This window comes from Ambystoma mexicanum, chromosome 4p (assembly GCF_040938575.1).
Source record: "Ambystoma mexicanum isolate Mex_15411 chromosome 4p, UKY_AmexF1_1, whole genome shotgun sequence".
Taxonomy (NCBI): domain Eukaryota; kingdom Metazoa; phylum Chordata; class Amphibia; order Caudata; family Ambystomatidae; genus Ambystoma; species Ambystoma mexicanum.
In genome coordinates, this window is record NC_090927.1 from 889,344,999 (window position 1) to 889,372,407 (window position 27,409).

The window sequence follows — 27,409 nt, forward strand, 5'->3', positions numbered from 1 at the left end:
ATCGGGGACAGGATTTCACACAGGCACCTCCGCGGTGGCCTGTGCTGCCTCCTGTCCCTGCCCTTGCACTGCACCACTAGCACCAGTGGAATACCCACCTCCAGACCCTGTGTCTGTCCCTTGCACGGCCTCCTCCTCCACCAAACCCCCCACCAACCTGGATGACTCCGTGCCATCTTCCTCCGTCGCACCCTGTGGGGTCTCAGCTGCCCTTTCTGCTGCCGAGGAGTCCAACTCCGACCTCCGCCTCTTGGACCTTCCCTCGGCAGCTGCGGCCTGGGACGCGGCACCGGACTCCTCACTCCCCAACAAGATGACAACCTGGGAGGGGAGCCGGGCCTTGTGTCTCAAGCTGGCGGGATGATACCTGCCTCTGTGCTCCACAGCACCCTCTCCGCCCTCTTCAGTTGACGCTGCAGACACGGAGAGATAAAACACAGGCATCAGGGCACTGTACAATGGACTGATACACACATGACAGTTGCACATGAGTGGTATTGTTTAACTACAGACATGGCATCACACTCCACGGCACACATGTCATTTTAATTCACACACATGAACATTTCAACAGCAATATTGCACCAGGCAGCACCATCCATACACATACAACAGCATGAACAGCCAAAGGTGAGCCTGACATCACATGAAACACAAGGAGTGCAGTAGACATGCACACACGCCACCACACTTACATACAGGTCTACATCTCCTCCAACTGTTGCAGTGATGAGATCACCATACATGTCACATCTGCCATTCATCCTTCTACATATCAGTGTCACATGCATCTTTGTTGCATCACAGTTGCACACTTGTCAGATACACATACATGCACAAGTACACAGTGCAGATACATGCATTATGAACCACCATCCATGCCACAACCATGCCAATGTACATACACAGAAATTAAAACATGTGTGCTCCCAGACCTGCATTTGCCCAGCATGCTTACCAACACATACACCATCAATGTGTCTCAGACTGAGAGGACTCACATGTGGCAGCCTCACACCCATGTTCATACACATCCCTACATGGCCCTACTTAAACACATGTGCAACCTGCACACTACTGGCACACCACGACACGCACAGCATACTATCAACATGCATGTACACTTACCGCTCGACTCCAGTCGGGTCTGCCTCTCAAGGATCTGGACGTAGAGCGCTGGGCATATGCGTTCCAGGACCCTCATTTGATGGTTCGACAGCTGGCCCCGGCGCCCCTTTGCATCCGCTGCCTTAGCGAGGGGCCGGGCCTTGTTGAGGATCCTGGACCTGAAGTCCTCCCAGCGCTTCTTGACATGATGTAAGTCGCGGACTGCCACCCCCTCCGCGTTGATGGCAGTCACGATGTCCATCCAGATCCTGGTCCGTCCTTCATTGTCGGCTCGCAAACTTCCAAAGAGGGCATCATACTGCCCCAGGACTTGCTCCACCAGGACACCAACTTCGGTGGCAGTGAAGCTGGTGGCCCTCTGCCTCTCTGGCTGGGGGTTGCCAGTGGTGCCAGATGGTGTTGTGCTGGACATGGCAACCCCAGAGGCAGGAGTCGATGGGCAACTGGGTCCTGGGGCTGGGCTGTGGAGTGATGGAATCCCAGTCGGGAGTCTTCAGTTCCAGCACGGGTGGTCACAGCAACTACACCCCTGGCTGACATGCAGGCAGCAAATGGCAGGGCACGTGGGCAGCAAGCAGTCAGGCAGCAGCAGATGGCAGGTGGGAGTGTGCTCGGGGCTCTGGGGGGCAGTAATTCGGCCTTCTGGGCAGGAGCGTGGTCTTCCATGTGTTTTCGCGTGGCCAGCTTGATATGGAGTGATTTGGCAGGTGAAAAAATTGCACGTCAGCGTGTAATTTGAGGAAAGGGCCTTAGCACGTAAGTGCGTCAGCACACGCATGCGATTTCATTGGAACAAAGGCCCTTAGCGCGTAAGCGCGTAAGTTACATTATGCGCGCGGGCGTTTCCCTCATGGCACGTGATGACAGAGCACACGTGCAAAAACTGCACGTCCGAGTGTCATCGCGTGTAATTGGAGGAAAGCGCCCGCGTACACGTGTATCTGATGTGTACGTGTGGGCCGGTTTAAAAGCTACGTGTAGGACACCATTTCCTTGAACGTGCTTTTCGTGGAGAGCGAGTGGGTGAAATCTGTACTTCTTGTCGGTTCACACGCGATTACTTCACAGCGTTTCTAGTTCGTACTCCCTGTTTCCTCTGACAGCTCTTTTCAGAATTTTTTTTGGGCCTGTTTCCTCAAACAGAGTTCACTTCTCCTTTTGTCCTGTCTCCTCAGACAGCGTACAATTCTTCTTTTGGCGGGGGTGTTGCCAACGCGCACACGCGTGTATTTTTCACGTTCTTTTTCCAGGCAGACGGTGAGTTCTGCACGTTCTTAGCAACTGTGCTTGCCCCGTGTGTCGCATTCCCCTTCAGAGGTCATTGTAGACTGCGTGTATTACGCGTTCGCTTAGTTTTGTGTTTCTGGGTGCCACAGCGTAGTGCAGGTTAATTTTTTCATGCACGTGGTCTACGAGGGGTTGCGTGCACATTAATTTTTGATTTTGGGCTGCCTGTGCATTGTGTGACCTGTCATCTTCCCCCAGGGGTCACAGACAGCCTTGTTAGAGCACTAGGGTACGAATTCCATCTGGTATTCTACCCCTTTGACCCCCAATTGCCCAGGACAATAGTTTACTGCAACTCCCATACGCACAACAACATCAGTGCCATGGTTGGGAGGTGACCAAGCGGTAAGGGAGGCACAGGTGGCCGACCTTCAAAAGGTGGCCGTGGTGGGCGCGCTAGGGGATGTGGCTGGGATTAGCAGGGTGCCCCTATACCCCCATGTGTGGAGGAACAATCAGGGACACCCATGCCCCCCCCCATGGTTGAGGGAAACGTGGCTGACACCATCCCAGCTCAGCCCCTGTTGGACCAGCCCATTGTGGCACCTGACCTGGCACAGGATGACTCCCTGGCTGACTTCCAGGTCAGCAAGTCTAGGCCACGTGTGGCGGTGCAAGTTGTTGTCACCAAGCCACGTGGATCTGGGGCAGCTATGTCATCTGCTGCCCCAAGTATGCAGGGTGGGGAGGCTGCAGGGGCAGCTGCAGCTCCATCCGCCCCAGCTCTGACTCTCCCAGCCAGGACAGTGTCAGTCCAGGTCCATCAAACTGACGTTCCCACTGCCAACATTACCCTGCAACCAATGCGTGCATCAAGACCTATGGTCATTGTGCATTCCCACACTCCTACTACCCAGTACACCAGTGATTCTGCCCCTACCGACCAGAGCGGCGTAAGCCACTCTGGCTTGCTCCACCTTTAAAGAAGAGGAAGAAGGGTGCTCTGGCACGAAAGGCTGAGACCCCAGAAACGGCTACACACTCTGGTACCTCAAGGATGCCTTCCTTTAATGATCCGGAACTTGGTGCACTTGTGGCCTATGTGTCAGCACATAGCCACGAAATGGTGGTGACTGCAGGGTGCACGACCACACCTGGTCAACGTAGGGCACACTGGCAGACCATCGCGGACCGGATAAGTGCCCTTGGATTTGTGAGGTGCACAGCTGATGATTGCTACAAGCGGTGGAATGACCTGAAATGCAGAGCAAAGAACAAGCTGGCCTCAAATCATGCCGCTACTCTGGTGACTGGCGGTGGGTCTCCACAAGAGGACAACTAACTCACTGAACATGAGTCTGTTGCTGGGGCCTTTGTCACAGTGGAACAGATCCAAAATGTGGGAGAACTACCTAATTATGATGCATTGTCCGGTGAGTGCCCATGCATGTATGTGTAATGCATGTGTATGTTGTTTGGGTGACGGGTTCTGATTGAGTGCCAGGTGAGGGTGTGTGTGCCTGATTGTTATGGGTCACCCATGTGCTTCATCCAAAGCATTAAGCGGCCTTGGATTTGGGTGTGACAGTATCCCTAATGCCCACAGTAGTAATTTAGCGCAACATTATGGAAGTTGCCCTTGAAGTGGCATCTTGCAACAACATTGTTTGTATTTTTCAGTGTTCGTTCAGGCTGATTGTTCCAATTCTCCCACTTTTGCTACGCATTCCTCAGCCCTATTGTCACATTTGTGACATGCTTCTGTCATTGGTGAACCCAACATTGGCCCACATGTGTTACCTTGCTAGGAGAATGATTTGACCATTCAGGCTGATTGAGTATTGGCCTGATCACATACATTTTTGGGGCCTGTTTGAACGTGGAACATGATAGTTGTTTCCTGTCATGTTGAAGTGCACAACCATTGATGTGAACATCGGCCTGCAATCACTGTATTTTTGTACACTGGATGTGTTGCAGTGTGTGGCACATGCCTATTTTGTCACACTATGTAGCATTTTTCATCTCATCATGTCCATCTAACATGGATGGCTGACAGTATTTATTCACTGACATATGGATGTACTTGTGGAATGTACCATGGCTATGGTACATGCCATCTGTGTGATGGCATGTGTCATGTATGTGTATTAGACATGGCACTCACAGGCCAATGTGTGATGGCAGTGCTACCCAGCATGCAGCAAATGTGTTGCTCTTCCATCTTGGTGTCATCGGTGTCTGCCTTTTGCCTCCCCTTCCAACTCAGTGACAGTGCATGCTTGAGAGGGTTATAGTCATGTGGGACATGTGTAAATCATGTACTGGTTCTGTAGCTTGTCAGCCCTATTTGTGTGCTATGGTGCTAATGCCTGTTTCCATTTTTTGTCTTTCATGTTTTTGCAGGGGATGACGCACTTGATGCTGTTGAGGTTGAGGAGATGGTACAGACCCAGGAGGGATCTCAGGCACGGCCGGGCACCAGTGGGGGACGTGGTGTGGTGGTGGGTGAGAACCCAATCTTGCTGCAGACCATTCTGTCCAGGGGTGTCTCTGGGTGCACCTCCCCAGACCTCTATTCAGGTGCTGATTCGGTTGATGAGACCTATGTGGCGTTGCAGGTAAGTGTTTCTGGCAGGGATTCTGTTCTGTCCAACCCACCTGCACCAGGGGTAGAACCCTCTATGGGGATGTCAGTGTTGGTAAATCCGCCTTTGGCAGTTACGGATGCAGGGTCCCACTCCCCAACATCTGATCCTGTTCCTGGGCCAGCAGATCAGAGGGGGAATGCAGTCCTGCAGCCTCAGGCAGTGCCGGCACAGCAAGGCACAGATCGCCTTGCCCCAAACAGGTGTGGTGCCCGCCGACGCGGTGGCCATACGCCACCATGCAATACCGCATGGGAATAATCCATGCACGGTATGGCAACCCAACAGGCAGCATCAGTTGAGATGATGGCTCAAGCAATGGAGAGGGTGGCCACTTCCATTGTCCCCCCTGAAAGGCAGATGGAGCAACTACAGCAGGCAACAGACTCCATTTGCCAATCACACAGGGAGGACATGTTGGCGTCCAACAGGGACAGACGGGCGGCACTGGAGACTCTACGCCAATCGATATCAATAGAGTCCCAGGGCCACATGGAAGCCCTGAGGGTAGAACTCCATCACCTCAGGGAGACTCTTGTTGACCTTGAGGCTTCCACTAACTTGAGGACAGAACAGCAGCTGGAGCGGCTCACACGTTCGCTCTCAGCTGAGATGCAGGCAACTCGGGAGGAGATCCAGGCATCACGATCCTCCAGAACGAGACCTTCCACACCCGCATGCTTGCTGCCATGGAGGACCATACCAGGGCTTTGCGTGGGCTGCCTCCCATAGTACCACCACCTCCTGTGGCAGCAGCAGAGGGTGATGAGAGCGACAGCAGCAGTTCTCCAACATTGGCATAGCCGTGCAGGCCATGAGCCCATGGAGGTGTTTTTTTTTCCCAACATCCACACAGGTGGCTGTTGGTGCGCACCCTGTACTCAGACCTCCTGGGTGCCCCGCCCCCCCAGCCCCCACATGGCCATTTTTGATTTTAGATTTTTGCTTTTTCTTTTTTTTTACACACCCCTCCTGCTTCCCGTTTCTAGGGGCTTGCAAACGGTGCTCCCAAGTGACAGTGACTTACACAGTGACGTTGGACTCCCATGAGCTGTGTGGGCAGTCTGTAGTCAATACAGTGTATACATTCCTAGTGGATATTGTTGTTGTATTGCACACTGCATGGTGTATTGATATGTGCTTGTGCATCCATGTCTTCCTCCTAATTTGCAGGTTCATTCCTCATGTCTTCACAAGGCCGTCTACTTTGGAGATGGAGTTCATGTTGTAAGCAGTGCACTTACACATTTGCGTGGCAGCAGCACTGTACAGTTGGAAGTGGTCGATGTGCTGGCATAATCAGGTTGTAAGACTACCACTACTTTAACTTAGTACTGTCATGTTTATGCTATGTTTGAGGTTGTATAGCTGCATTGTATTGTTGGTAAGTATTTGGTCATGTGTGTTGTTAGTTCTACATTACTGGGAGCATATTGTGTGTGGCCAGTTTCCATTAGGGACACTATACTTTGTGACACTTGTGTCAGGTTTTGGGGATTGCCTTGTTTGCTCTCACATAGCATGACATGCCATGGTGTGTTGGGTGGCGGTGCTGGTGAGGGGTTGGGTGACATGGCACTGTTGTCATGGTGTATTTGCAAGGGGGTAATGAATTTAGAAGCATAGAAGTGTGTCTTTTGATGACACAGAATTGGTGGTGTTTGTGTAGGTAGGGATGAACACAATGTAACACTTCCAGGTGACCAATCTCAGGCTGGTATGGTTGTGACAGTTGACTGTCCCGTATGTCACCATCATTGATTGTCAGATGGTATGTGCCAGGGCTGTGTGCACTCCACAGGGGTGTGATTTTAGGTGAAGTAATTAGCCCCCAGCTGCGTACGGGCTGCCTCACCCCGTGCCCTTTCCCTCCCATGCGCAGTGGGCGTGCATGTGGTTGCGGATGTGGGGGCACCACCATGTCCACGGACAGGCCGCGGCATGTGTTGCAACGTTGTGCAGGACACATGCTGCCACTATGATCCTGAACACTACTGGGGGAGCGTATAACAGCTGCCCACCAGAACGGTCAAGGGAACGAAAGCGTGACTTGAGCACTCCGAATGTGCGCTCCAGTATGCCCCGGGTTGCAATGTGGGCTGTGTTGTATCTTACCTCGGGTGGCGTGGTGGGGTTCCGAATTGGCGTCATCATGTGGGTGCTCAGAGAGTAGGCACTGTCCCCTGGGGAGGTGGTGATGGGTGTCATTAGTGGGGTTGTGACATTGCTCAGTATCTGACATGCATGCATGTGCTGTGGCATTTATGCTCACCGAGCAGCCATGTATCGCCATGCCGCACAGCTTCTAGGTCCCAGTTTAGGGTTGACATTCTGTAAATAAAACTGTTGTGGGTGGACCCTGGATAGTTGGAATATACTGAGGTGATGATTCCATTGGCATCACATACTACCTGGACGTTGATGGAATGCCAGTGCTTGCGGTTTCTATAGATGTGCTGTGATGCCCTGGGGGGACGTAGAGCCACATGGGTGCAATCAATGGCACGTAGGACTTTGGGGAATTGTGCCACCCCGTAGAAATCCTGGATGGCAGCCTGCCTTTCTGCAGGTGTTCTGGGCAGGTATATGTGCCTGCGGACTGATGGGCGTGCAGTCATGATGGCCAAGACCTGGTGTAGGCAGCGTGACTGCGTGGCCTCTGACACCCCCCCCACTATAGCACTTGTCCGCTGAAATGATCCAGTGGCCAAGATGTGCAGTACATTGAGGACCTTCTCCAGGGGGCTGAGTGCTTGGGAGCACAGGGTGGGTGATGTGAGGTCATCCTCCCACTCACTGACCAGGTTGAGTATTATGTGAGGTGGAAACCTGTACCTCCCATACACCTGGTCATCAGGTATCCCAAAAAGGCTGGTTCTGAGTGTGAAAATTCTGGGCCTGACTATCCTCCTCCTCCTCCTGCGGTATCCCATGACCACTGTTGCTAGGAATGGTATATTCATCCTGGCATCTGAGCTTGTTTGTTGTTTGAGCGCACTTTTATGCTGTGCAGGTCCACGTACACCTGCTTCCTGCTGGCGTACGTGTTTCCGGATTAGCGCGTCTTTTTTGACGCATGCGTTAGCCCGCGTTCGAATCCATGAATACGTGTTTTGAACGTGCATGTGGGCGTTCCGCGCATTTGCCTCCTGTACTTCCCCCGTGACGCCCACATTTTCATGCGTTGTTCCCCATTCCGCGTGTCACACCCTCTGTTCCTCCTACTTTTGTTGTGTGCGCCGCGCTATGTGCGATTTTGCTGTGTGCGTAGCGCACGCTGTTTGGAGACGTGTGCGCCATGCAGAATTTTTGCGCACATCCTGGGTTTTACACCTGCACTGACTTCCATGAATCGCTGTGCACGGGTTTTGCTGCGATTTTCGCACTGGCACTGCGAATCGCACGCTTTCGCATGCTTTCGCAAGCTTTCGCACGCATTAATTTCATGAATCGGCCTGTATATATATATGTACATCCACTACCACGGATGTATATTTTGAAAACAGCATTTGTCCCCCACACATGCGTGTGCCCTCTATTGTCGGCTCCCTGCTACACAAGGGCATTATGATATTCCATTTCTACCTTACGCTGGTTTTTCATACTTATTTCCCTTTATTTTATTTTTTTTCAACTAAGAACCAATATTCTTATAATTTTCACAAAGTCTACCTCTTATTACACATTAGTGACATTGCAATCTGTCTCCATAGAAAAGCACTTCAGTTAGGCTAGTATCTACTTTACTGCACATGTGCAGTACCTCTACGCTCCCAAGCACTGAGGCTTCGAGCTTGCCATAACAGATTTAAAGTAGAGGCACGGCAGGATCCAACAGTATGCAAGCCTCATTATCATTGCTGGATTTTATAATTTACCAGGCTTCAAACTTTTTTTACCCGAATTGGGCCAGTATTCCCGTTTTCAATACACGTCACATCGCGAACACTCGTCGCTTTGACGCATGCGCAGTCACACTTAACGTACGGCTGTTTGTTTAGAAGGCCACCATGACAACAGAAGCTTTTATGCTTCAACGGCGCACATGGTCATGGCTTGTTCACGATGGCGCCCTCAAGCATCAAGTTCTGAAGGTAATGCGACACGTTATGCTCCGCCATCTCATTACTGATGTGCACTCTGTCTGTAACTACTGACATGCAGTACTTTGTCACCCGATAACTTATGTCCACTCTACCTGTAATAACCGAGCCACCTGCACAGTAACATCTACTGCCGCTAACACAGAGTTGATATTTCGAGGGCACTAGCCTCGAGCACTCCCATCCGCCTCCATTCTGCTACTCTTAGAAATACAGCAGCATCTAACCACTTTCTGTTATGCTGACTCTAAAGTTTCCTACCAACCACTTTAGCCCATAGACCTTCAGTCGGTCCCCCATTACTTTTCTGCTAACTAATGTTCGGCTGACAGATTTACCCTCTCTCATTGTCTGGAAGCTGACATGATACACAATCATTGTCTTCTCAGAGCATGGTTCTAATCCAGACCGCCTTTGGAAACATTATTAAAAGTGACTCTCCGACTCACATAGCAACATCGCAATTGTGATGAAAGGTTCCAGTAAGTGTTCTCTATTGTGTGACCTGTATAAATCTTTGACTACTGTCTTCCAGTAGCTCACCGCTATTCCCATAGTTAGCCCGCTATACTGATTTCTGACAGGATGTTGTGTTATGTCTCTATATGTCTATAGGGATTTCATTGGAGACTGCAATACTATGATTTTCTGCAGTACCTAAAGGATTGCTTACCGACACTAAGAGACGGTAAGCACCTACTCTAAGTACATCTTCTAATGACATTCGATTACTGATGTACCTATCGAGTAACCACACTAACTTAGTTGTGGTTTTCTTGTGCTTTACTTGCACAAGTGTGGCCTGGACCTACTTTCTTGTAGTAACTCCAAGAGAATATGGACATATATCTCCATGAATTGTCCATAAAGAATTACTGATTTAGACTCCACACTATTTGAGACAACCTTTGTTTTTTCAAGCTCCGACAGCTACCATCTCAACTTGAGCTGGGAGCAATTTTCACCCGACCCCCACACATCCACCCCTGAAGAGGTTCCTATTACTAACCCAAAGGACGACAGGAATGAAACATGTTGGGCTTTTTTACAGACACTACCATGAAGTGTTTATTGTAGGAACAGTACTCCTTTGATGCACTTTAGGTACTCTTTGCCTGGGCATCATGATTTAGAGACACCCAACAAAGAAGGTCTCAATTTATGCACTTTGTGCGGTTTTTGTTTATTCGAAGCTGAAGATTGTATTTGTTGAAAACTGTATAACTATTTTCATATGTATTTATGCATTTGGAGTTCCCAATGTACTCGAGAGATACAGTTTTATTATGCACTCTGCGCTTTACTAGCCATTTGGCAATTAGCACTTAGCACTTTACTTGGGAAGCACTAGTCACCTTGTTAGTTTTTATATGTTAGATTTTATATGTTATTTTATATGTAATTGGTTTCAATATTAAATGTCTTTTTTATTAAAATGTGATCACTAACTGTATTGAACCATGAAGTCAGGTTGTATTTTCCTTTGACTTCCATTCTCCATTGTCTCAGAATCACTGTGTAGTGTGATTTGTCGAATGATCCAGGTAATAGTGTGCCCACATCCACCCCAAGCGCGGGAGCCCCGTTTTTGTTGTACTTTTCATATAATATGTCAGGTTTGCTCCCCCGCAGCTTACAGTTATACCTGATTTCCCTTCAGTTTTCTTTAGGACCAACAGAGGGCACAGTAGGCATTGGGCAGGAGAATGAGGAGGAGGAATGAGAGGAGAAGGAGGAGGCACTATGCAAGGCATGCACCCACAAACCATGTACGGGCCACACCATGGACCCTCACTGATGTGCAAATCCTAACCCTGTACCGGCTCAACAGGGAGAGCATAGCATATGTCCTCAGCACGATCCAGGGAGACATTGAGAGCAGGATTGGCATCCACAAAGCCATACCACTTCTGCTGAAGGTAGTGTTGGTCCTGCATTTCCCAGTAACTGATACATTCCAGCATACTGTGAGTCCGCTGCATGGGTTAGCGCAGCCAACATTCTCCAATCCTTTGGTGGAGGTGCTGGATGCACTCCTGCTGCATGGGGGACTGCACATTGCACTCCCAACCACCCTTGCACATGTGAATGCCAATACTGCAAGGTTCTACACCATGGCATGCATGCTCAATGTGGTAGCTGCCTGGACTGCATGCATGTCGAGCTGGTTGCGCCCCATGCCCAGGAGGAAGTCTACACAAACCAGAAGCAGGACCATTCACTGAACCTCTAGGTCACCTGTGATGCAGACCTCATGATCACCCACTGCTGTGCCCGGTTCCCAGGTTCAACCCATGATGCCATGGTCCTGGGCAACAGCATTCTGCCAGCGTACATAGAGGGGCAAAGAGAACAACATACTTGGCCATTGGGTACCCTGAGACAGCTGTATAGGTCCGGAAACCCCCCCCCCCCCAGTGACAAGAGAGGCTGCTGCCCACCGTCATATGACATGACACACTGAGCAGCAGTGAATGGCCAAACTGTGCATCCCAAACAGGTCACAGGCACACAGAACCACAGGTATCACAATGCAACAGTGCCAAACACACTGAAAGCATGGCTGGCAATTGGGCCCAGGCATGGGTGCATAGGTAAGCAGAAGCCATGTGCACACGGGTGCAAATATCCCTCTCGGAGGTGTACATCCAATATGCCACAACACACCCCGGCACCATTTACAAATGCACAGTCAGCAGGAGCACCCATAACATCATCACACATGTGAATCATTGAACTTCTTGGCATGCTGGGCATCAGCATGGGATGCCGACCCAGAGACACACATTGTGCGTGCAGAAGGACATGTGCAAGCTACAGGCCCACGTCTCAGCAATGTGAACCAGACACATCCACATGGGCCGCACATCATGTCATTCACTGCAGAACATTGCAATACATGTGACCCAGATCAGTCCTGTGTGCCCACAACCATGGATGCTATATATGTGTGGTGTGAGCATCATAAAGCATGTATGTCCCACCCTATGTAGATGGGGGCTGTCACTGGAATGGTCCCCTGCCCCTCTCAGGCTCGAGCAGGACCTCTTTAACTTCTGTTGACTTTGCCAAACTATGCCCATCCCTACCTCTTTACCACTGTCCCTTCCTTGCCAATCACCCCTCTGCCGCTGACACATGTGGCCTGGACCTTCATGCCACTCACAGGGTGCCAGGCCCCTGTCTACTCAAAACCAACACCCTCCCACCCCTTCCCACCACCGGCCTAGCGGGCACCCTAACCAGTGGATGTGCACACCACCCTTGGGTCCACTCCGGCTTAGCACCTAGCCAGTGCCCTCCCACCCTGGAAACCCTTAGCACTTCACTGCAGAGCCCACAACAGCACCTGGCCATACCTTTTCCCCTCCCCTATCTCCTGCACATCTCTTTTCGGTACTTGCATTTCCAAATACCACAAGGCCTAGTAGGAACACGATTGCATATGTGCTGTCATTTGGCATTGTTTTATACTTCTCTTGCCCCTTCCCCATATTGCCATGTTGGGCCTGGAAACACTATTTCGTAGTATCAGTGCATCATGAAAGCAACACTAATTGAAATGAATGACAGAAAAATACACTCCACATCCAATGGCCCATATGCAAATAGGTTTACTGTGCTACCACATGTGACCTGTCTTTTTACTCTGAGCATTGTGTCCCATGTCTGTCCCCCTTGCAGGTGACTCCGGATATCCACAGCTCCAATGGTTGATGACTCCCCTGAGGAAATCCCAGACACCACAAGAGGTGGCATACAATTGTGCCCACATTCAGACCGCAGTGGCAGTTGAGTGCACATTTGGGCTGTGTAAGGAATGCTTTCGATTTCGACATCATACAGGGGTGCTCTGATATACAAGCCAGACAAGGTGGGCAAGATTGTGCTAGCATGCGCCATGTTGCACAACATATGCGTCCGGAATAACACATCCCAGACCCCAGATATGGACATGCCTCCCCTGATGATGATGATGATGCTGTGCCTCCGAATGGCACATATGAGGACACTGCACATGCAGAGGCCAGAATGGGTCGGATTGCTTGCCAGGAGCTAATTGAGAACTTTTTCCGATGTCTCATACCATTATCTGTAGCAATGCATCCTTCACTGTCAAATGCACACAATAAAGACATACACATGATGATTGATGTCTGATCCCATCCCACCACCCACCCCAAAATTACCCTCTACCAATCACCCTCTCCAACAATACCCTCCACAATCACCCACCCCAACAACACCCTCCCCAATCACCCACCCAGCAGTGCACATCAGCAAGATTGCTTTGTCCGTGCCTCACTTTCGGGTGCATTTGCGCTTGGGGTCTGGTTCCTGGAGCCTTGTGGTGAGGCAACTCATGGAACATCACCTAGGCGTGCTTTCCTGTGACCTCTCAGTGAGCGAATTGGAGGTTGAGGGCTCGGAAACCCTGAGCAGAGATGTATTGCAATGTTAACTGCATGGCCCGTGTTAGGGCCTATGCTGAAGCAGATGTGGCGTCTGTGTGCTCGCAGACCCTGTGACCAGGTGTGACCATGGCAGCTTTTGCATAACCCAGGGCACATTCCATGTGGTGGATGCTGTAAGGAAGACTTGGTATCAAGAATAGACAGACACAAGTGATCACAGTTCAAGAGTAATTATTTAACTGTATTTGGGTTGGAAAATGCCTAATCAAAACCTAAATCTAAGATGGTAGCAAGGTACGACCTTCAAATGAAATGTAGGGCAGTCCTAGTGGCGTCTTGTCAAATAAAATGGTGCAAATAAAAAAAATAACTATTGCCAAACCTTACAACTAATAAAAAAACAGATCAAAGTGGCCTGCCACACAATGATTGCGCCACACATATGTTTCCAAAACCAACTTCCTTTATATTTCGCAAATTTGGTCATATACAGCAAATCTTTGTGCAGTTTTTAGAGTTTTCCATTTGAAATCAAAAAGCCCTCTATTCCTAGTTAACACCTGTTTCGGCTGCTCAAGAGACTTTTTCAAAACAAATAGGGCAATGACACAAAGCAATCATATTCTGTGTGCATAATTGATAAACAGATTCATATATTTCACCACAAAAGGAAAAAGAAAATGGTTGGAGGGTTGGGTTTCCAAATTGTTGCACACATTTAAAAAATAAACAAAAATATATAAATTCAAATCAGAGAAATCGCACCCAAACAGTAAAGGAAAAATAATGTCATTCAGTAAAAGTAAATATACATAAAAGATGGACACGAGAAAAAATAAAAAATAAAAAACAGAGAAAACAAAGAGAATTGCTTTAGCATAATTTGTCATATGTTAATGTGTAAGTCAATTCCATATACTGATAAATTACATTTAAAGGCCATTATATTATTAATAAATGTTTAAAGCATCTCACATTTGGCACTCCCTCCAACAATACAATACTGAAAAATAATGAATTCCTCTCACCCATCTTTTTTCACAATAATCACGGGTTAATCCCTATAATCAATGAAATATAGGATAATTTTTAGTCTAATCGCACTTTCATCACAGTAACATTTTAGTGTTTTGAATATATGTCCACCTTGTTCGTGCACTATTAGTGTATCTCTCCTTTTAATACTAGCCAACATAGCGTGGATAATTACGGGTCCTGTTTTGTGTGAAAACATGCTTAGTTGTAGATAAAAGTTAAGTAACGTGCCCGTGCCTCATATATAATTCTTCACTCAATCATTCAAATATGTGTCCGCGATGCGTACTATGATGCGTGCTCCACATTATCTATCGGACTGAAGACAATCCGTACATCCCTCCGTGTTACCATTCGCATCGCGATGTGGGCATAGAAAAACGTCTCCTTATCCCTGCTTCACGGCCCACAGTGTCTGCTTACCTTAAGCACTTCTAATCCTGATTCCTCGCGTCGGCCTTGCTCTGAAATGAGCCGCCGTGCGGGTCTTCTTTGTAATCTATAGTGTTGTCATAGTTAATTGCACAGTCCCTTCTTGGTTTCTACTCGCTTTTACAAGGTGGCCATATTGGAATGGTGAGATTTTCGAGATTTTACATTATAACAACATTGGTAATGCCTGAATTTAGCAATGTGTAGATATTCCAGTCTCTTATATATAGCAGTATATTACAATTTAACATTTTTAATAACTCTTTAAATGTACATTGCTTTTCGTATAAATTTCTGGTGCAACCGTATTATTGTCATACTTTCAAAGAATTATTTACATTCTTTCATACTTACATCCTCAACGATAACATTAATAGTGTGTGTTGGTGCCAGATGTACTAAGCGCAAACCTACATTAAATTAAACTTAACTAAGGGCGAAAGAAGGGCTTTGAAAAACTTGGAGAAGGACAAAACAATTGTTATAAAGGAAGCCGACAAGGGCAGAAATATCGTTCTGATGGACAGAAAAGACTACATTGAGATGGCACACAATCATTTGACAATGCCCCATTGCTATTTGGAGCTACCTGTAAACCCCTAAAATGAAATCATACTTCGAATAGTAGAACAAATAAATGGATGGCATAGAAAGGGTCTGATTACAGATGATGAAAAAGTTGCATTAGTGAATAAATATCCAGTACTTCCAACCATGTATTTTCTACCAAAAATACACATAAAATTTGAAAAATTTCCAGAAGGTCGCCCAATACTAAGTGATATTGGTTGGCTAACAGAAAGAATTTCAGAATACATTGACAACATACTGAGAACTCGCGTACCAAAATTGATGGCTTTTATCAAAGACACTACGGATACAATCAAGGCAGTTGACAAAATAATTTGGAAACCATCATATCGACTAGCAACCTGGGATGTCCGCGCGCTGTATACCATTATTGAACACCAGGCAGCCATACAAACTATTGAGTATGAATTCAAACAAGATTCGGCATCACATTAACATTACATACAGATGCTTAAGGAGATGTTGGCAATAACATTGGAAAATAACATTTTCATTTTTAATAACAAGTATTATCAGCAGAAACAAGGAATTGCTAGGGGGACAAAGTATGCACCGGCATTGACAAACCTCTTTATGGGAATGTTTGAAGAGAAAACTGTATATATGGACGAAGCATTTGAAGAACATGTAATTTTGTGGGTCTGTTTCATTGATGATGTCTTGCTAATTTGGGACGGAACTAGTCTGGATTTAAATGAATTCAGAATGAGAATGAACCAGAATGATCTCGGTATTGAATTTGTGGGTAATGATGACAACAAATCTACATTTTCTGGATTTGACTATTTTTGTACAGACCAATACATTTTCAACACGTACATTTCGTAAAGAAACTGAGGTAAACTCAACACTTCATGCACAGAGTTGCCATCATAGACCTGTAAAATGGAATGTTCCCAAAGGAGAATTCACCAGAGCAAGGAGAAACTGTAAGAATAATAATGACTTCAAGGCAGAATGTGAACTACTGAAGGACTGTTTCAAACAAAGGGGTTATTCGAAACAGTGCATTCAAGCAGCTACACAGAAGGTTAACAATGTGACATGGGAGCAGACTTTGGTGCCTAAAGACAAAATGGACAAGACCAAATCCAATGAAATAAACTTCATTACGACATACAGTTCTAATACTTCAGCACTGAGGAAAACTTTAAATAAAAATTGGCATCTTTTACAACTAGATCCTCACCTAATGGGATACATCGGCGATAAACCGAAAATGACATATCGTAAAGCAAAAACATTGAAAATGACTCTGAGCCCTTCATTTCTCCCAGATCTGTATCTTGAACCGACTAGAACATGGTTGGACACAAGGGTGTCAGGTTTTCGTAAATGTGGTACATGCACCATGTGCCAATTTGCACATTAGGCAACCAATGAATTTGTAGACTCAAGAGGAACAAGTATGAAAATCAGAGAGAACATTAACTGTCGCTCGATATATATTGTCTATGCGATAATATGTCCCTGTAAAATTATCTATATTGGAAGCACAATCAGGGAAACAAGGATACGTATAAGGGAACATTTTTCAACAATTGGAAGTCAGGACGCATTGATGCTATTGGCCCAACATTGGCAGCATAAACATCAGATGGACTACAAAAAGGCTCTGAAATGTATTGGACTTCAGAAGGTACAACTAGGAAGAAGAAGGGGAAACCTGGAGGAAAAACTCAGGCAGATGGAAGCAAGACTTATTTGTAAACTTAGGACAAGATAATTTGGTTTGAATCAGGACAATGAAATGGGTAATTTTTTATGAACCTATGAATGAAAGACCAATTGTTAACACTGTATTTATGTTATTCTGGTGGAAAATTGGAAGGGCCAACTGCATAGTGATGAACTCCTACCAAGAAATGACCAGGTGGTCGAATTAACATGTGTAGAAGACAGAGAGAGAGAGAAAAAGAAAAAAAGAGTGTGTGGTTAACTGATAGCCGAATCTTTTTAAGTGACATTGTAATTTTGGGGAAACATGCCCATGAACTGGTTCCAACTTTAATTTAATGTAGGGTTGAGCTTAGTACATCTGGCACCAACACAAACTATAAATGTTATCAGTGAGGATGTAAGTATGAATGAATGTAAATAATTCTTTGAAAGTATGAAAATAATACGGTTGCACCAGAAATGAATACGAAAAGCAATGTACATTTAAAGAGTTATTAAAAATGTTAAATTGTAATATACTGCTATATATAAGTGACTGGAGTATCTACACATTGCTAAATTCGGGCATTACCAATGTTGTTATAATGTAAGATCTCGAAAATCTCACCATTCCAATATGGCCACCTTGTAAAAGCGAGTAGAAACCAAGAAGGGACTGTGCAAGTAACTATGACAACACTATAGATTACAAAGAAGACCCGCGCGGCGGCTCATTTCAGAGCAAGGCCGACTCGAGGAATCTGGATTAGAAGTACTCAAGGTATGCGGACACTGTGGGCTGTGAAGCAGGGATAAGGAGACGTTTTTCTATGCCCACATCGCGGTCGAATGGTAACACAGAGGGATGTATGGATTGTCTTCAGTCCGATAGATAATGTGAAGCACGCATCATAGTACGCATCGCGGACACATATTTGAATGATTGAGTGAAGAATTATATATGAGGCACGGGCACGTTACTTAACTTTTATCTACAACTAAGCATGTTTTCACACAAAGCGGGACCCGTTGTTATCCACGCTATGTTGGCTAAGACTAAAAGGAGAGGTACATTAATAGTGCACGAAAAAGGTGGATATATATTTAAAATACTAAAGTGTTATTGTCACGTTACTTATCTTTTATCTACACTCAAGCATGTTTTCACATAAAACAGGACCTGTAATTATCCGCCCTATGTTGGCTAATATTAAAAGGAGAGATATACTAATAGTGCACAAACAAGGTGGACATATATTCAAAACGCTAAAATGTTACTGTGATAAAAGTGCGATTAGACTAAAAAGTATCCCATATTTCATTGATTATGGGGATTAACCCGTGATTATTGTGAAAAAAGATGGGTAAGAGGAATTCATTATTTGTCAGTATTGTATTGTTGGAGGGAGTGCCAAATGTGAGATGCTTTAAACCTTTATTTATAATATAACGGCCTTTAAATGTAATTTATCAGTATATGGAATTGACTTGCACATTAACATATGACAAATTATGCTAAAACAATTCTTTTTGTTTTCTCTGTTTTTTATTTTTTATTGTTTCGCGTGTCCATGTTCTATGTATATTTACTTTTACTGAATGACATTATTTCTCCTTTACTGTTTGGGTACGATTTCTCTGATTTGAATTTATATATTTTTTGTTTAATTTTAAATGTGTGCAACAATTTGGAAACCCAACCCTCCATCCACTTTCTTTTTCCTTTTTTGGTGAAATATATGAATCTGTTTATCAATTATGCACACAGAATATGATTGCTTTGTGTCATTGCCCTTTTTGTTTTGAAAAAGGCTCTTGAGGAGCCAAAACACATGTTAACTAGGAATAGAGGGCTTTGTGATTTCAAATGGAAAACTCTAAATAATGCACAAAGATTTGCTGTATATGACCAAATTTGCGAAATATAAAGGAAGTTGGTTTTGGAAACATATGTGTGGCGCAATCATTGTGTGGCAGGCCACTTTGATCTATTTTCAAACCAAGGAGGTAGGGGATTGGTTCCTCCAACAATTGCCACACGAATGCGACACGGCTGAAAAGTTTTTAAATTAATCTAAGGTCGCCAACAGAAGAGGTTGTACCCACACACATCCCAAAAAAACTCTCTATTATAATACAAAAACAGTGCAGGATATGTTCACAAGAAAGAAATAATTGTTCACAAATGATTAGTCAAGTTGTGTTAGCCGGGGGTCTCCCTTTGCCACATTTTTAGCATGGGACAAGGTGGGACTTCTGAGCACAACACACTCTCGAGCATTCCCTGCACGAGATGACAGTTCCTTTCCCAGCTATCAGGACCATCGATGCCCAAGTCTTTTTCTCTGTAAAAAGTCTCTTGCCTTCAGGGACCTGATGTGTTCAAAATAACAAACACAAGTTCCTTTCCATTTGCACGTTGGGTGATGGCTTTTCACCCTTGGATCCCCCTCTTCTGGGCTCATAACCCTCTTGCACATCAGCCTCCCTCTGTCGGGTTCACTATGGCTTTTCTTGCATTCAGTGGTCGTTGGGTGATGGTTTTTCACCCCTGGATACCCCTCTTCTGGGCTCAGACCCTTCTCGACTGTTGGCCCCTCCCTCGCCAGATTCACTTTGATTTTTCACAAATGATTCACTTACTTGTCTTAATGTCTTTTTAAACCACACTTCACAACTCTTAATGCCTTTCTAAACAGTTCAATGTGAACATCCCTCTGTTGGGTACATTCTTGTCAACACACTTTTGTTTGGGACTTTAGGCTTCGCCCCTTTTCATCGGCATCCCTCCGTCGGGTTCACTCTTGCCAATTATACTGTTCCTTCTACTTACTTATAATGCAGGATTCACTTCCCTTAACTTTGCAGTCATCTGCTGGTCAAAGACTTTTGACCATACAGAGGAATTTATTCAACCCCTCTATGACCACTTTGACCCCTTTTCTGCTCATTTCCCAAAGCCTTCTGGTAACGGTAGTTTCAACAATAGGATATTCACCCAGAGTTCCTCGAGTGAGCACCCATGTGGTGCCGGACTCCTGTGCAGCTGGTTTTCCCCTTGTATTAACAGTTTTTTGTACTTTTCTTCAATTAGCCATTTGCTACTTTCTTTCAACACAGTGTGGTTACTAATCGGTTCTCCCCTCGACTCACTGGCTGTGATGAACTGCTTGATTTCTCTTGTCTGTGGAGTCAAGGCTGGTACCACATTGGTGAGCGTCTCTCCCTGGCTTGGTTATCACCGTAGCAGCACCACATGTACCGCTGACATCTACTGCAACACATAATGGCTATTATTTGAGGTCTTACAATTCTTTCTCTGGAGATTTCACAGATCTGGGTCAGAAAGGACAAGGTTGCTTCTCTACTCATCAGTGTTTCGGTTCTCAGTGCCTTTCTCCTACTCTTGAACTGCCAAGTTTGAGTAGATGTTCCGTTGTGCGGTCTGCCTTGCCTGTATTGTGCTCTTGTGCTCCAACTTTTATCCCTGGGGGGTAGGGGAAGAGACGTCAGGTGTGTGTGTGATTTTGGTCAATTGCCTGGCTTTGCCTGACCCTTGTGTTGGAACATGTCAGGTAAACGGCTTTGGTGTTTGTCCATCGTCGTTCGTAATGTACGAAAGTGTTCGTGTGGAAAAGGGAGGGGGGCAGTGTTTCGGAATATCCTACATGGTAGGATGCGGAAAAGGTATTGGAAGAAGGGGGATATTGTTAGGGTTTATGAGGCAAATGGGAATGATCAGGATTATTGTTGTGAGATGAACAAGGGGGATTGTGGGAACGGTAGTGTCTAGTCAAAGTAGACTGGGTGTTCAGAATCCTAGGGGATTTGTTATATTTGGGCAAGAAAGATGCAATGAGAGTTGGGGATGTAGATGTGGTATAGCATACAAAAGCCTCAGAGACTCTGTCCTACTCACCTTCCTCTTTGATATATTACCGCGTCTCACCTCAGGCATTCCCCCAAGCACAACCTCGAGTTCCCCAATCCAGGTGATCCCTTCTCGCTGTTTGGCCCCCAGGGTTGGGATCTGAGCATGTTAGCCCTTCTTTGGTCACCTGAATAAGGAATTCTGGAGGTCCGCTTGGGAGAATACCACTGGGTTACTCACAGTGACCCCTGTATGCAGTTGCATATTTCACACATCTCCATTGATTGTTCCCCTGCCATTGTGCGGAAGTCCAAGTGCTGTCACTCTATCTGGTACAGCCATGACATGTCGGGCAGTGGTAGCGGGCTATGTGGGCTTGGGAGTGTGGCTGGATTGGAACCATATGTGGTGTCCCCTTCATATTACTTATAAAACTGCATGGGCACATCATGTTCCCATTGGCGTCGGGTTCCTCAGCAATATGTGTCTGTGGCATCAGGTGGCAGGCATGGTGCAGGGGGGTGCTAGTGCATGTGGGGGTTCTGTCCTGTGGCACATGTGCACTGTCACTAACTGTGCTGTAGTTGGAGGCCACAACAGTGTGTGGAAGTGGCACTGGTGGTGGCTGGGCTGCAACTGGCAGAGGTTGTGGAGTCTGGGCTGTAACTCACAGAGGTGGTGGTGGCTGGGCTGCAACAGCCAGAGGTGGTGGTGGCTGGGCTGCAACTGCCGGAGGTGGTGGTGGCTGGAATGCAAATGCCGGATGTGGTGGTGGCTGGGCTGCCACTGCCAGAGGTGGTGCTGGCTGGACAGTTGCAGATGTTCCTGCTGGTGGCTGGGATGGGCCTACAGCACTGCCATGCTGCCTGCTGTGGCCTGCAGTGGGTCTGGCCTGTGAACGAGTGGTGGCTTCCTGGTGGCTGCATGCAATATTCCTGCCTTATTGCTGCTCATGAAGAGGGTACCTGTTGGGGAGACGAGATGCGTTGTCAGCTCTTTGCCATGTCGTCAGTCATGTATTCTACTAATCCCGTGATATGTGTGTCCCAGTGTTGCTGGTATCATGTGACTCACATGAGTTGTATTGTCAGATGGATGGCCCTGTAGTGGGGTCATGCAGGGGGAGGTCCATGCAGGGGGGGGTCCATGCAGGGGGTAGTTCATGTTGGATGTGTGAGATGTGCATGCATGTGTGTTCATGGGGTTCTACTGCCATGAGTCAGGCAACTTGCCATGCCCGTTACTCTGCACTCTGCTGGTGGATGCATGCAAATGGGGGGACATGCATATGTACATGCATTTGTACTTACTGGCATCTTCCTGGGTCCCCGCTCCAACCTCAGCACCTCCAATGTCCTCGATCCCCTACATGTGGATGGTGCTGCCGAAGCTCTCCTCCCATGGCAAGAGTCATAGGGGTACTAATGTGCCACCACCAGTGGCTGTGCACTCCCTCCTGTGCTTGGCTATGGCTGCTCAGACCATGGCCTTGAGGTCATCCTGCCTCTTCTAACAGTCCTATCTTGTCCAGGGACAGTCCCAACAGCTGTAATGTTGGCCACCACTTCAACCCATATGGCACTCTACTCCTGGTAGCTTGTCTTGTGCTGCCTAGTTCCAAGCAGCTCCATACTGCAGCACAACAGAGTCCACCAGAGCTGTGAGTTCAGCATTAACAAGCATTGGTTTGTGTTGGAGTGAGTCCTTGCCTGGGCTGCTCTGCTCCTGTTACATCTTTTTCTGGTATTCTAGGTCTGGAAGGCTGTCGGAAACAGTGGATTCATTTGGATTGGGGTTTTCAAAATGGCTGCCGCTCTTCTTCCGGTTTCCATGGCATTTCTGTTTCCGGTGCCGGTATTGATGCCATTTCATTGTTACAGCCATTTTGTGCGCAGATCCTCTAGTTCCACCATTTTCTGTCCCTTATTGCTGGATGTTGTTCTCCTTCAATCTGTTATTGCTGCTTCCGGCATGAGTTTGTGAGCGCGCCCGTGTACTGCATTGCAAGTATTAACAGAATTTTTATGGGTAACTCGGAGTGAGGCCCATTATCAACACCCGACTATCCCACATCTGCCTCAGGGGTTGCCATGTTTGCTCCATCCTCCTTCTCTGCATTGAGCGGCACCCCCAGGGCAGCGAGGAAGAGGGCTGCCAACTTCACCTCCATCGAAGGGGGCATTCTGTAGGATTGGGTCCTGACAAATTTTGTTTCCCTCTACAACCTAGCAACGCAGCTTGGGAAAGATGGATGTAATCAGATCTTGGAACTCATCACAGCTGCCACCAACACAGGAGGGGATGTGCAAGAAATGTTTATTGCCACCCCTCTGTTACTGCACTTTTATTATGGCTCCTTGGCTAATCATTGGAAAGGTTTGGTATTATACCAGCCAGTGGGTAAACACCCTGACACCTTTTTCAGAAACCAAAATAAAGTTCAGAAGCAATGATATCCACAACACTCTTTTGCGATTGGTGTTTTTCTTGTTATAATATGTTTCATCAAAAACAAAACAGCCAAGACTTTACAAACATTTATTGCACATGGGCATACATGCTGCAAAATAAAATTTCTCATTTAGAACAAAAGAAAAAGAAACATGTAAATTCATCATTACATTTGTGTTTGCAGCTTAAAAACATCAGCAGCTTTTAAACTCCAACCCTCTTTAGCACTCATTCACAACCCCCACCCCAGAACAGTGATCTCTCATCCCCCTGAGTGTAACTAGCTAGAATTCATTAACAAAATTGGCAGAACGACATGCATTCTCTAGAAGCAAGCTCGGAAATATAACTGGCACATTTTGACCACTCCTGTATGACAAAGCAAAACTCCCCCATTCTAAACAATTTACAATGTACACTCTAATTCAGTTGTCCTTTAGTACCTCAAAGATAAATGTGTTCTTAACTTTTTATGTTCAATTTGATACTTCCATAATTAGACTATTGGAGGTACCCTAATTAATTATCCTTTTTAACATACTCACCAAGGTCATAGTGTTTGAAACCTCTGCCTGCTTTGTGATTCACCTCACTGGCAATCACCCTCCCTTCACCGCTACCGTCTCTCACTACCAAGATCTGCTTCAGGGTCACAGCAGCCCATCATGCTGACAGCTCAGTGTCTACTCCCCATCTATGCAGTTCTGGTGTACACACAGCACCTCTCCCTCGTCAGGAAAATCCAAACCGCATGCACTGAAAAACTCCAGCCAGGCCAGAAACACACTGACCCGACTCTGTTACATGTTCTTTTTCTCCCTCACCTTCTCAGTCTGATCTCCCTTTTCATGTGTCCCTTTTCCATGTTCTCATCCACTCACCTTATAAACCCTCTTTCATCCACTTGCCTGCTACTTATATCTCTGTATGGATTACTTACTGTTTTCCCTCCTATTCCCAGATACCACCGTTATGCCACTAGTGATGTCTCTGGTCAGTCACAACCCCCCTTTCAGTTACCACCCCAGTAACTTTCCAGTCTTTTCTTGTCTTTTCTATGATGACCCCTACACAGTAATTTTGTCCAACAAGCCACCCGAGCCCCGATGAATGTGAAAGAAAACATCCTTTCCTTCCTGTCTTATTCCATCATGAACAATGAAAGTGTTGTTTCCAGAGCTCATTCTGTTGTCTCATCATGCCCTGAAACCAGCATCTACACTGGCATGCAGCCACCTGCCAATATTGGGCATATGCGATGGCAGACATCTGTGAAGTGGGCACACAAAGGTATGTGCACTGTGATTTTTTGGAGAATTGGTGTACTTGTGCGCCTAATATGAGTTGGTGACAAGTACAGATGGCATATTACAATGTTGAGGGCATGTGTGGGACATGCATGCACAGCACCTCTATGGGTTTCACATTTGAAAGTGAAGATTGCATCATCCACACTCAGCAGCTGAGACTGACACCTGTGTATGGATGTGTCACGCTCACCTGGCATCCACGGGGGCGCCACACGATACTGGATGGAGGTTTAAGCGCTATCCCGGACTTCTCTCTGCTTGGTTATGTGCTAGACGTTGGGTAGCACCTATAACTGGAGAATTGAGGGTTAAGATACTGGTTCTGTGATGGGTGGACTACCACCTCCCTCTGGTCCAAATCCCCTCCCTTGGGGTTATTGCTCACCTTATGTTTTTGTGCGTTGAACTCTCTGTCCTGCGTTTCTGTGCAGGGGCGCGGGATTGGTGCGGACGTTTTGTGGGCCTAGTTGCTTCACTGGTCCGTGTGCCCTTATGTCGGGTCCAGACCGGCTGTAACTCTGACTCTGCTTGCTGTCTTCCAGGTGAGTTATAATGTCTTTTCCATCTTTATTCTGTCTCTTTCTTTCCCTCCGTTTTCTCTATCTTCTCTGTGTCTTGCTCCACTGTGCTGTTCCCTAACAATGTCTCTTTTTATTTTCAAAGGGATGGTTGCGATCTTGGAGTTGCTGCACCAATGGCAAAGACCACAGTGAGTTATTGATGCGCAGAGCACTGCGCTGTTTATTGGTGTTAATTGCTAACCTGTGTTCTCTTCTCTTCTTTGTACAGGTTGCAGTGATGTTCCAGAGTGATGAGCAATCGAAGTGCTGTTTGCCCAGGTAAGTGCTTTGTTAATGCTGACCTTGTTGCTTCTCCCTTGCAGGTTGCGGTGAAACCCGGACATGGGCGAGATAAGAGAAGCGCAGGGTGCTTCCAGGACTCGCTTCTTGCCCAGGTAAGAATTGTTATTAATGCTGTCCTTGTTTCTTTACCTTTGCAGGTTGCAGCGAACTCTGGAGATGGGCGAGGTAAGTGAAGCGCAGGATGGATTCAAGGCCGGTTACTTCACAGGTAAGTGTTCTTGCTTGCTAATGCTGTTCTTGTTTTTCCAGGTTATTAATGGAATCCAGATCTAGGGCTTCAGGATCGGGCCGCCAGAGAAGCACATGAGCAGGAGCTGGATACGGTGAGCATTACGCTGCAGGAGTGCAGAATAACTCGAAGCGTGTTCTGCTGTTTGGGTGTGGTTTAAATAGCCCAGGTAAAGTAGTTCCAGGCCAAGTAGTTCCAGGCTCAGCCACACCCAAAAAACTAGACCGAATGGCTTGGTTCTAAAGAACTGAGCTGTGTAATAGGCCTCCATGTTGGATTAAGGTCCAAAACTGGTATTGCTTTATTCCTGATAATGGCCTGGTGCCAAAGGCGCCAGGACTGACTCCATGTATGTTTCTGATGGAGTTTTAAGGCCCTTGGGGCCAGTGTGAAGGGCTTTACCCCCACTGCTGCCAGGGGGCTGTTATACCTGAGGGGGCCAGGGGCATGGATTGTGACAGGATTTCTGGAAATGTAATGTTGTTGCAGTTCTATGTCATTTCATTGACAGTCGTTATTTCTATGTTTTTTTAATGAATATGTTTTAACAAAAAACTCATTGAAATAGATTTGTATTTTGGGGGGTCCCCTCCAAACCCTGTCCCCAGTTGTTTTTTTAACTATTCCCAACCCCCATCCCTTACATACATTTTCCCAATCCCCTTATACATTTCAATGAGTTTTTTCTCTAAAAAATATTCCTTATAAAACATCGAAATAACAACTGTCGATGGAAGAATGTTGTACGATTGGTGCATTGACCTCTTAGGGACAGGAGTGCGATCTGTCAGCCAACTGCATGGGGAGCCAGAGATGATGGGTGATCAAGCCATTTGTTTTGGCTGGGAGCAACAGCTTAGGTACATGTACCTCAGCAATGTGTGCCTGTATGTGTTGCATGCTTACAGGTCAAACTGTCAGGGGTGCATGTTGCTACATGTAATTGGGTATGCAGGAGCCCGAGAAGGTGTCTTGAGACATCTCCACCCACTCGCATGGCCATGCTGTGCGTAATCCAATGTTGACAGGATTGTCTGGTCCTGCATAGAACCGGGTGGCTTGACAGCTATGGCATTCCCAGCAGTATACCATGCCTGCCTGGGTGGTCCCCCCACCATCTATGCTCACATGCATTCAGTGTTTGCCCACCCTACCAAGGGACTCACTGCCTACCCCTCTAACTCTTTGTTGAACCTTCCAGGGCCACACAAAGTGGGTGGGTGGTATTTTCCAGTAGGACATGGCCGTGGGACGCATTACCCATCGTGATCCTTTGGACTGCCCGCTCATCTGATGGTGGACCTCGGGCATGCATATTAGGTCCAGAAGCCTGACCGGCTCCAGAGACCCAGATGGGCCACAATCTGGAATGTACTCCTGTTGTGTAAATGAGGAGGCATGACACTTTTGGACAGTACTCCTCCTCTGCCACCTAGGGTACACAATT